Below are 12,187 nucleotides of genomic sequence, written 5' to 3' on the forward strand. Positions count from 1 at the left end.
GCAACAGCTGCTGCAATGAAAAAAAAAAACACACTTAAAGATTTCTAGTACAAGATCGTGTTCAAAATACAAGCTCATCTTCACAGGGACTCACTGGGTACTACTGCTTTCCTCTGAACAAAAATACCAGCAAGAACAAATGATACACATGTATAGGGAACAATAACACACCTAGGAGCCTCATAACATTTGTGGCAATTTATATCACGACAAATAACTCACAACCCCAGAGATTTCTGGCCAACACAGCAGAAGCAGCTCCACCACCTGCATCAGCCCTTGTCCCTAGGCCGTAACTTATGTCAATAGTCCAAGTTCATTACCTAAAATTAAATTAAAAGTGTATTCCATTATTAGAAGCACTTTCCTAGTCTTCTGTCAATACTAATGCACAGCTCCATCAGACCATGAGCAAACTAGGTGTGTTGCACGTGGATATTTATACATACACAGAAAATCTGATTTGCCCCTCCTGGATCTTCATTTCCATGTATTTCACTAGTACAAATTTGTAGACCAAATTTTTGACACCAAACAGGCTGCATCAAAAGCAGACTGAGCAAAGGAGGAAGGTGATACAGACAGGCTAGTATATTGACTTTGCCTGTAGGAACAATTCCTGTTCTCTTAGGTTATCTGCTTACACTGCTCCACGGCTATTTACTGCAGGGATCACAGCAGAAAAGTTACCAGAGAAGACAGGAAGAATCACAGTAGTGATATCAAGTGTATCTCAAGTAAAGGAGTTAAAAAAAAAAACCAAAAAAAACCAAGATTACACCATGTATTTCATATATTCCTGCCAAATGAGCAGGAATATACGAAAACAAACAACAAAACCCCTAAAACACATCAGTCCCAGCAAAGCCACATCAGTACAAGTCCAAATCAACTGCGTTCAAAGCAACCCCTCCTCCCTGCCCCCAATAATTAGAGGTTATCAAGATAAAACAGGAACACTGATCATTGGGGGTTAAAAAATAAAACACACAAAAAATGAAAACCAAAATTCTAAACCAATCAATTTGTTCATCTCAATCTTCAGCAGTCTGTAAATACTACATGAAATAGTAGTGATAGGTTGTGGAAGGTATTCTGCTATAGCAAAATATAACGGAAACACTATTTTCACAGTGCACGTGATTCAGTACCAGAACAGGTGCCAAAGAAGCCTGCAAAACTCCACTCCCTAGAAATACTCAAAATCAGCCTGGACAAGACTTTCAGTAACGTGATCTGACTTTGGAATTAGTGCTGCTTTGAGTGGAGAGGTTGGATTAGAGGACCTAATTTCAGCTGGGATGTTCATTTTTAAAGCCATCAACATCCAGTTTGAACTAGGAAAGTAATTTGTTCATCAATGGAGTTCCAAACTATTATCACCCAGCTCCCCCAACAAGGTAATTAAAACGTATTGCCTTGAACCAACATGAACCAACAGCATTTTAATTTTTCCTGATTGTTAAATTTGAGGTTATCTATAAAACAGGCACTTTTCTGAGCCACAATTTTTTCTAAACTGTCTACTCCAAGATGCAGCAAAAAGTCCAGCATTAACTTCCTTTTGGACTTGGACATCTACTTTATTTTCTGATGTCCTTTAAGCATATTTTCTTACTTCCTGAAGAAGAATTTTTGATGTAGGTATTAATTATGCCTATCTATAGGTCTGTGCATTTATACATACCTACCCAAGCCCATACAGACACAACACTCCATACAGAGAAAAAGTACTCAAGACTACTAAAGTTATTGAATCCCCCCACACTACACAGCTACACCAAGGAAATGCATTCACGCTCCCAAACGTGTCTTCTGCTGCCACTGGCAGACATTTGGGCAGCTCCACCCTCTCTCCCTTTCCCAGTATTCCTCTGAAGCACCATCAAGAAAACCACTCCCCGACACGTCAAACAGATCCAACATCCCAGAGAAATTCTAGGCTCAGAAAAGCTCCAAACAATCAGCATACAGGGCTTGAAAAATTTTCATTTTCTGTGGGCAGAAACAATTTTCTTGGTTATGAAGTTCTGACTAGTTAAATACGCTGAAAATAAATACCAGTTTATACAAAACCAAATCTTACTTATTCCCATATACTTGTTTATGCAAAAACTAAAGAAAGCCGTGTGAAGCTATTTCTGTAATATTAATAAGTTGGCACAAAGAAAAATCAAAACACATACAATATATAAAAAGGTGAGACAGAACACATCCAGATAATGCAGCAATTATTCTGTAGTTGCCTTAAAGCATCTGTAAAGTATGAATGGTAGTATGTTAAAATGCTGAATTTATTTTCCTCAAAGGAAGTTAAATTACCCATGCCTGTTCTGTTGTTTAACAGGCAAGGTTCATGGTCTACAAACAATTACTTATGCTAGCAAGTATGTAATAGGCTATATCCCATTACCACGCCGAAAAAAGAAAGGAAAAAAAACCTGCTTTCAAGCAAAAAAATCCATTCCATGCCCAGCTCACAAAACATTTTGGAGCTCACTCACTTCCAGCTGTTTTACTCCATAAGAGGCAGTTCAGTCGTCATATGTCCCAGACACTAACACCAATTACCACATTTATCATCCTACCGCAATTGAGTAAAACTTTCACAGCACCACGACAAAATAAAACTGCACTAATGTGTTAAAGTTCAAAACAGAAATATTACTTTCAACTTAACGGTAGTTGCACTGCAGTATTTGAAGCAATAAAGAAGCATAGCTCTAAAATAAATGAGAATATTCACTCTGCCTAGACATTTTATTTCTAAATAATGCCTGACTAAAATGGCTACTCTAAGGCAGATCTGAAAAGTCACATAACAGATTTTTGTAACTATTTCTAAAAGTGAAGTTTCAAAAATAAGGTAAGCCTCATAGTTTAGACTTTGCTTCTTTTCATACGAACAGTCACAAGACTACTGGATATATACCAAGAAATTAACAAACTGTATTTTATTACTTTATACACAATCTCACTTTTAATTAATAAAATATACACTGGGTGAAACCAGAAAAACTCAAGTTCTAGCATCACTGTTATGTATTCAGTCAACCTGATTTACTTCAAAAGACTGTCAGCATTTTACAAGACATCGACATTGCAAGTAGGAAGATAAAAAAAATGAGTAGACTGAAGTTACACTTACCTGCAGCCCTCTTCTTCGAAGAATACTTGAATCATCCATAGCTCGACCCTGCTGATCACAAATTCCTGCTCCAGCTCGCCTGCCTCTGGCTAGCTTTGCTCCCTAACTGTTAAGAAGTCCATTATTTCCAAACTTTTCCCCCTTCCACCCCCCTCTGTCCACTTGCTAAAAATAGGACGTGGTTTTTCACTTGCCTGTTATGAAGAACTGCAGCCACGGTCTCTATCTGTACGTAATTTTTGTCTGTCTCTTTTGTGGCAGATTTAGCAGGTCACATTGGAAAAAAATCTGTTCGACTTCCCTAAATCTTTTCAAGGGTGGATGTCTCATTCCCCTCACATACACAACTGTCTAGAACTATATAATAATCCAAACTCCATGTAAGTCCGAAGAGTGGAATTTAATTCAGATCCCAGACACACATATTTTTGCTTTATTTCAATTTACTTGAGCTGTTATAAGGGATCAGTAAACTACAACAGCTGCCTTCATTTACTGTTTGTAATAAGCCCACAAAATCCAGGTCACATTTCCGTTAAAAAACACACGGCCACACCAAAAAAAAAATCAATTCTGTGGACACACAGGATACAGTACTATTTAAAATAGGGAAAAACCTCACTACAAAAGAATAGAAATTCAGAAAAATAAAATTTTGAAAAATTCCTTTACTCCTTTGTACGACAAAGCAAACGTCAGATTCTTCAGATACTGTTGCACATTCTTTTGTTTCTGCTATCTGTGAGGTTTGTCGGGCTCCTCGTCTGCAGCAGACACGGCATATTCTTTAGTTCGCTGATGAGATTTTGCGACTCTTACGTGCTGAAGGGTCTGGAACACATGTTGCAAGTTCTGAACATTTAAGAATTCATTCATCTATTAATCACTGACAGAGCTGTCTTAAGAAGCCCTTCCCTCATCGTCATCCGTGGCAAAAAGGCAAAAAGAAAACCCAGAAAAAGCACAGTTCAGCTGAGGCTTTTTCAGTCTGTCCTGCAGCTTCTGTTTTCCAGCTACCTTCACGCAGACTACTCCAGCAAGGTCAAAAAGAAGACTTTGCCCCTTTTTGTACATTATCCCAATCCCGTTTTAAAACAAAAACATATAGCCGTTGTGAAAAATAAACAGTGATATAATTTCTAGCTACACCAAACACCATTTCAATAAAAATCTCAGCATGTTCATCCCAGTATTATTTAAATTACTGAGCATGTCAAGGAGCCTTTGTCCTACACGTGCCCTTTCTATATTAGAAAGGACAAAAGGGAATATTGCAAATATAACGAACAACCGACTGCCGCAACGACCTTCAGTTTTTTTAGCAGAAAGCTAAAGCAACAGATTTCATCTCCTGATAAAAGCCTAGGAAGAGCCTATTTATATCCTCTAAATACTGTATTTAAAAAGAACCTAACTTCAGTCTCTGAAGGATTTTACAAGATATATTAGAGAAAATAAAAATAAAATCAAACTTCATCACGAGCTGTGTTTCTGAGGGGATTTCAGCCAGACATCCTGAAGTGCGCAAATGCAGCACCGAGAGCCCAGCCCGCGGTCGGCTCGATGAACCACTCCTGCTCCCACAGTTATGACAGCTGCGAACCAAAAGAAGTCTCAATGCAAGCACACAGGTTGACGGTGCTTAAAGGAATATATATTGGCATGGAAACCTTTAGCTGATCTTCGTGATAAGTGACCGAGTCACATGAGCTAAACACATCATTGTCAAGTCAGCTGAAAGCAGACACAACTCAATCCCATTCACCAGGCTTTTTTCTCTGATCCTCTGCGGAGCGAGTGTGGTCTTTTATTGTGAGTAGCTAATAAATCCTCATCTTGCCGATACCTCCTTCCATCTGCCGTTTGAAACAACTGAATGCTGAATTAGGGCTGCCGAGTCTTTGTGAGCTCCCCACCAGGGCAAGCAGCCACACGGAGGCTGAGCAGGCAGCTCATTTGCATGGAGTATACTGTACCATATAAAAAGCAGGGCGCTAGTGAAAACAACTCAATGAGCCACTTGATTTTAAAGGAACAGCATCTTCTTTTGCAAAGAGAACTGGAAAACACCGAGCCGTGCACAAAACTCTTCGTGAGAACTTAAGGTTCTGTCACCGGGGACAACAGCAACTTAAAAATACAGGAAAAGCTCTCTTCAAAAGCAGAGTGAACCATAAGATCATAGAATAGTCCAGGTTGCAAAGGACCTTAGAGACCATTTTTCTTCACTGTGATAATGCTGAAATCCATTGTAAATATTACTTCTTGCATTTTGCCATCGAACAAACTTCCTCAGAAAAATACACCAAAGACTATAGCTTCGCTTAGCAGACATTAGTGTCAAACAAATTGTGGTTTTCCTTAAAAAAATCCCACAGAAACAAAACATTTTGGCATGCATAGTCAGATATCTCACGTGCGTTTTGCAGTTTATTTTTGCCTGCAATAGATTTTACGAATATTTAATTACAACATGCACTAACTGGAGATCGTTGATCGCACCTCTTCTGACTAAGGCCACATTAAACAACGTGTACCGTGAAGGAATCAAGAAATCCTAACAATTATGCAGTGCCATTCACATCGCATTTTCCTCCTAAATCAGCCGCTAAATTAGAAGATTTTAGCCTGGTAAAAATAGCGTATAACCCCACTTACTGCTATACCAAAACTGAAAACATTCTCGTTAGCACACATACATCTAATCCTCCTGGATTATTTACCTTAATGTTCAGACATTGCCAATTCTCCAAATGTCTTCACAAGTGACTTATAATTGATTGAGGCTGGCACGAGTCTCAAAATACCATGAGAATCATCTGTTCTCTTCCAAATTTCAAGCTTTCTTGGGGAGAATGCTTTCAAATTGGCTGCCTGCCAACCTTACCCAGTTTCTGGGGTAGGAAGCCAATCAGAGCTGCTGCAAGAAAGCAGGCTTGGTTTTTCCTCTCTCCTTCCCTTCTTCAGAGCAAACAATTCTTATTTAAACATCAGATGAAAAACCACCACCAAAAAGATCCCAAATGTGGTAACGACCTTCTCCTCCCTCCTATTTAACTGTTGATGCTCATCTGCTCGTGTTTCCTTCCTTCAGCAAAATCCAGCAGAGGAAAGCAATGATGAAAGAGAGTGGGAGAGAATTCCTAGTACCAAACTGGATTAAGCAAAGGACAAATGTAATTTAAAAGCAACTCTTGGACATCGAAATTTTTTCTTACAAAATATTACCTTTAAAAATTCATGTGTCATTTCATCAAGAGATTATGCCATCCCTAGATATTCATTTTAACATCCTAAAAGGTTCACAGTGAAGTCTCCAGTGAAAAATTATAATGTATTTGTGTAAGACATTTCACTAAGATATATAAAAAGATATTAAGGAAGGTATTAAAGAAGATATTAAAGAAACTGAAGTACATAAAATGTAATTTTACCAATTCTATAAAAAATAAATAGTAAAATAAATTTCTCAGTTTTCAGATGCAGGAAACAAAGAGGGTCTAATAAAATATTTGTAGAAAAAAATAATAGGAAGTGGGATAAAAGAGAAAAATCAAAGTTTATTCATCAATAACTTCAGTAAGTTCATAACTCAATTCTTCCTTCCTCCATCAAATTAACAAATCTGGAGGAAATTTGCTTTGCCCTGCAGTAACAAGAAAAAAGAAAAGGTAACGTGGCATTGGGACCATCTGGACATGATCGAACCAGTTCCTGTTTGGCTGCAGCTTTCTCTCTGACAAAGCTATTCAATCTCCATTTGAAGACATCAAGAAATGGAAAGAGCCATGAACTTCCAGGAAGTGTGTCCCTGCAACGGTTATTCTGATAAGTAGGGAAGGACAACTTACCAGCTTGCCAGGACTGGGATGAATTAAAAGAGGTTAAGAGCAATTTCCAAAGAAATAAAAGGAGGTTTTGCTTTACATAACAGTCACATTGAGCTATTTCTTACTGCAAAAGACTGGGGATAAAAAAAATACAATAATCGTGAGCATGGCTAAAAGCCTTTGGACAAATTCATTAAAGAATCTGCCAAGAACTCTTAAAAGAGGAAAAACACACCAAAGATGACGAAGAGTCACAAACAGGTGCAAGTGCTCTGGGAAGAGATATGGCTTTAGACACCTGCTGTCAGCTGCTGCATCAGAGACAAGCTAATGGGCTCACCCAGTACAAGCATTCTATGGCTTTATTTAGGTAGAAAGTACAAAGCTAGTGTCAGAAATGAGTGCTATTGTCTCTATACATGATACGGATGAGATTATTACAGAAAATCATGTCTGTCACCTGTATTTCAAGCTGACTTTTGATAAAATGGAAAGATACAAAAGAAATGTTCCCAGGGTAAAGAAAGATCAGGGTTAAAAGACTTCAGGAACTTGATCTCCTTTAATTATAACAGGAAAAATCACAAGTATGACAAGACATTCAAGAATATTAAGAGGACCTTCAGTTTTACTCCTTACCCACTAGAAAGCAACCAACCCAAGCTCCCAGAGAAAAACTCTAGAAGGGATCTGCGCTTAGATTTTGGTCAGCATTCCATTTCTATCGATAAGAAACCTCTTCTCACGCATCCTAATTCAGACCTCAGTCCACTGCCTGCTGCTGTTCCTCCTATGTCTTGTAGAAGAAAAATCTGAGAAGTCAGAACAATTCCAATAACTGCCTGAAGACAACCAGAGTTTTCCACCCGTTAACTTCACTATATCAAAGCCACAATTCTTTCAGTTATTATGTAGCCCCCAGATTTTTAAATAGCATCATTAAATACCTGAAGGGAACCTACAGGAAGGCTGGAGAGGGACTTTTTACAAGAGTGTCCACTGACAGGACAAGGGGAAATGGGTTTAAGTTGAAGGAGAATAGATTTAGATTAGATTTTATGAAGAAATTCTTCAGTACGAGGGTGGCAAGACTTTGGAATAAATTGCCCAGAGAGGCTGTGGCTGGCCCCTCCCTGGAGGTGTTCAAGGCCAGGTTGGACGGAGCCTTGAGGAGCCTGATCTAGTTGAGAGGCGTCCCTGCCCATGGCAGGGAGGTTGGACTAGATGATCTCTAAGGTCCCTTCCAGCCTAGGCCAGTCTATGATTCTATGATTCTATAAGTGGAAGATGACCAAAGGCATAACAATTTCACAGTTAGGAAAGCAGTGACCACGGAAGTTGCTATGAAGTCGTGCGATTGTTCCCATGTACAAAGCATCTTGCCAAAAAATAATTGAGAAATTGTGAATAAGCTACTATTCTATTACTCATATCTTCTAATCACTAAAGCAACTGCAAAAGGGGATAAATAAGAGAGGAGTAATGTATCTATTCTATTAGAGTGTGTGTATACATATGCACAAAGAAGTATCTTTGTAGAATCACGTGGCCCATCTTGGAGCTGTGTTCAGTTTGTCATGCTATCTATGCTGAATATAAAATACCTTCTATGTATCTTAAACTGTATTTGAAACTTGAGGCGTATTTCAGGAATCCCTCAGCATCCAGTGAAAAAGTTTCACCAGTTTATTAAGAATTAATTAAACTAGGCAGAGTGTGATTCATTTTGCTATGACTTCCTAGTCCTTTCAGGTTTTTGGCGCCGCACTCTGCCATACTTTTAGTCTATACCATTGCATCAGAATGGAAACCTACCATAACCATAAAAGTAAAACCGGTAAGGGTTATCTTAGCAAGCAAATCATTACATTGTGGATCAAAAATTCGTGTACTCTCTAGTATAGCTTAAGTGCATCCAACAGCTGACAACTTGAAAAAGGTATTAAGCCACTTGCAATGTCTACTATGGACTATGGAAACACCAGAAAGCCTCTCAACAGTACTGGGACCCCATCAAGGGAGATGTGGAGTGAAGGACATCAACACTACACAACGGGATGACCCAATTATGAAGATCTATTTATGTTTTGCCATACAAAAAGAGTACTACCAAAAAAAAAGGTTTAAAAAATCAAACACTTTTTCAATGGTTTGCAACAAGATGGAATGCTGTTTGTGGCATACTTTTATTATCAAGGAACTTTTCAGAACAGTTCTCTGATCTAAAATATTGAGATTCAAAATTTGCATTTTTCACAACTCAAAATTCATTCCATATCTTACACTATTTAGTCAAAACTAAAAGCAACAGAACATCAAGCTGTGGCAATCCTTAAAGATACAACACTTCCTTACATAACATATTGTCTGCTAGGAAAAAAGATCCCTTTCCAAAAGATTATCAGCTGACAGTTTCAACTGAGTTGGTAACATTTGTCTGTGCAACCAAAATAAACCAAATGTTCCACTGTCAATCTAATACTTGAGTGTTTGGGGGGCAGTTATTTATCTTCACCAAGCTATGTTTATCTGGAGATTTAAAAACGTGTCCTTTTGGCATAAACTGACAGACTGCCTAAACAAGGAAGGTTGATGAGTTTAACTTTTAAGAAAAGAAAAAAAAAAAAGAAAAAAAAAAGAAAAATATCCAAAACATCAAACCACACCACCTTGACAGTCAACCTAAGACTGACAGTTTGTCTGAATTTCTTCTAGATTTCCTGCCCATTTACAAGATTCAGCTTGATAAACTAAGACCTTAGGAGCTAAGCTGTGCATTAACAATAACCACAATAGAAACTCTTTCTAAACCACAACAAACTCCGCTTGTGAGGCTTGGTCCCTTGTAGAAGAACCGCTGAAAAAATGTCTAAAATCCTCAAGGTTTGCACACTAATCAGGCTTTCACAGTGTGTTTTCTGTTCCCAGTTTGTTACGTTTAGATTCCTGGGCAAGGCTGCTCCATCCCCCACATTCAACACACGATGAAGGGCGGCACCACCCACTAATTTCCATACAAATGTAAATTTGCTGTCGATGAGGGTGGAGGAAAGAGTTCATTCATCTATGGATCAACTGTTTTCATACTGTACCATAGAAGGTGCATTCAGAAGAGACACCAGCTTCCAGGCAGAAGCAAATTCCTTGGCTCAAGCCCCTTTGAAATCTAATATCTTTGGAAAGGAATCTTCAATTAAACTTCAATATTTACAGAAGATGTTGAATTCACTATGTAAAAAATTTTGTTCTTCAGTAAACTGGCATTAGAACACAATGGAAAGTAGCTTCTCTGATGCTGCATTTCAAACACAATGTGTTTTTTTAAAAATATATATTTTTCAATAGGCAGAGAAACCTTTTCCAATATATGCCGCAAATTTAAACCCAAAGAAATAAAATTTCTGTTCAGCAAACACTTAGATGCCATTGCCCAAATCATGATTCTCTTACTTCATTATAAGTCAGCCCTCATGCTTTAGAGAAATTTGGATTTAAACATCAGCAGTGAATACCTTTAATCAGAATGACAACAAATCCAAAGCTCAAGGACGTAATATTAAACCTTGAGTGTTTCCCGAATGAAAGGCATTAATATTTACAGGAAAGTTTATGGAAACAACAAAACCTGTAGCTTCAAGAATCCCGTGGGAAAGACATCATGAATCCAGTCATACCAGGAGCTATTTATTCTGCCATAGAAGCTGGTTCTATAAAAGCTACAAATTACAGACAGATCTCATTATCTCATGCAAGCACATGCTAAAAAATACCCTCAAATTTTCACTATCTGTAGGATTTCCCCCCCCTCCTCTTTGGTTCTCCCACACGCCCGGCTGGCAGCTCTCTTCGGCAGCCTCACCGCAGCAGCAGTGGTTTGCACATACGTACTTGCCGTTTCTGTAAACTCTTCCCAAATGTCTCTGCTTCTGAGTCTTCATCTACAAAGTCATGTTTGACTTTGAAGTACAAGCTAGACAACTTTTATGTGGAGACAGCATCTCCTTTACAGAGTTAAAGAGTTTTAACAGAAAGAAATGGCCAAGGCATGAGACTATACCAAGCTGTATTCCACTGTACCTTCCTCTTATATCCGTAGTATATTTTGATATATTATTTTGGACACTCAAGTTCTTCAGAACAAACACTTGATACTTCGTAAAACAAGGAACCTGTTCTATTTCAGTAGCATAACATTTACAAATAATTAAATAGATTGTCAAACATCATTACGAGAAAAAGAAAAAAGAAACCATAAAAGGTAACAACTAGTATTTCTTTAATTATTCTGCTCAGTAGAGAGTCTACAGCACTGAAAGTATTTTCCCAACTTAATCCACGTGCAATTTGTTTCAATATACTTTGAATTTTACCTTGCTTTCTAGCTGACATTAAAACGCTTGGACAAGTCCCCCAAGATTGTACCATTTTGCCGGCTTAAATTCAATGTGATACACACACCCAAACCTTTCCTTGGAAATAAACACCTGAAGATGGCAAGTCAAAACACTGGAAGGTAGAGGGGCTTACTCTTCCTTGTTCTCTTTGTCTATATCAGACTAAGCTTACATTGATATCCAGGGAGATTGCTCATGACAGTTTTTTGCTGATGGATTCTGACAGATTTTTATTCTTCCTTTTCTGGTCTCAGACAAACTTCTGCTATTCATTTCTCACAATTTTGTAATCCCCTTAAAATGACAGACAAGTTAAAGCTGTTCATTTTCTACATACATCCCTTTTCTCAACATTTATCCACTAAACTAAGAACAAAAACCAAAAAAAACCAGAAGAATAAATTTATTGGGGTTTTCCAAGATTTACAGTGCAATTACAAATTACTTTTCTTTATTCTTACTCTCCTCCCAGATCTGTGCCAGACCTCTCATTTTTAAGAGTTGCTCTGTTATTTTTTTTCTTTTCTTTCAAAAAAAAGCAGATGCATCACAATTAATAGCAATCTCTCATACTTTTTTGGTTTTGTTTAACAGAACCTATTACACTTAGTCATGGGAGAAGAAGCAATAGACGGTAAGAGATGTTGACTTAGAACCTCGAAGAATATTCCTCAGAGGAAAAGCGTGACACTGATCATTCTGAAAGGTATGTGAGGACAACCTTCTCTCCATAAAAGTAGCGGGTAAAAAAATGCTTAGATTTCAAATAAAAGTGGAGAAAAACCCACGTAGTTCATATTTCTTGATATAGTTAC

Source organism: Apaloderma vittatum, unplaced genomic scaffold (genome assembly GCF_000703405.1).
Source record: "Apaloderma vittatum isolate BGI_N311 unplaced genomic scaffold, ASM70340v1 scaffold331, whole genome shotgun sequence".
Lineage (NCBI taxonomy): Eukaryota > Metazoa > Chordata > Aves > Trogoniformes > Trogonidae > Apaloderma > Apaloderma vittatum.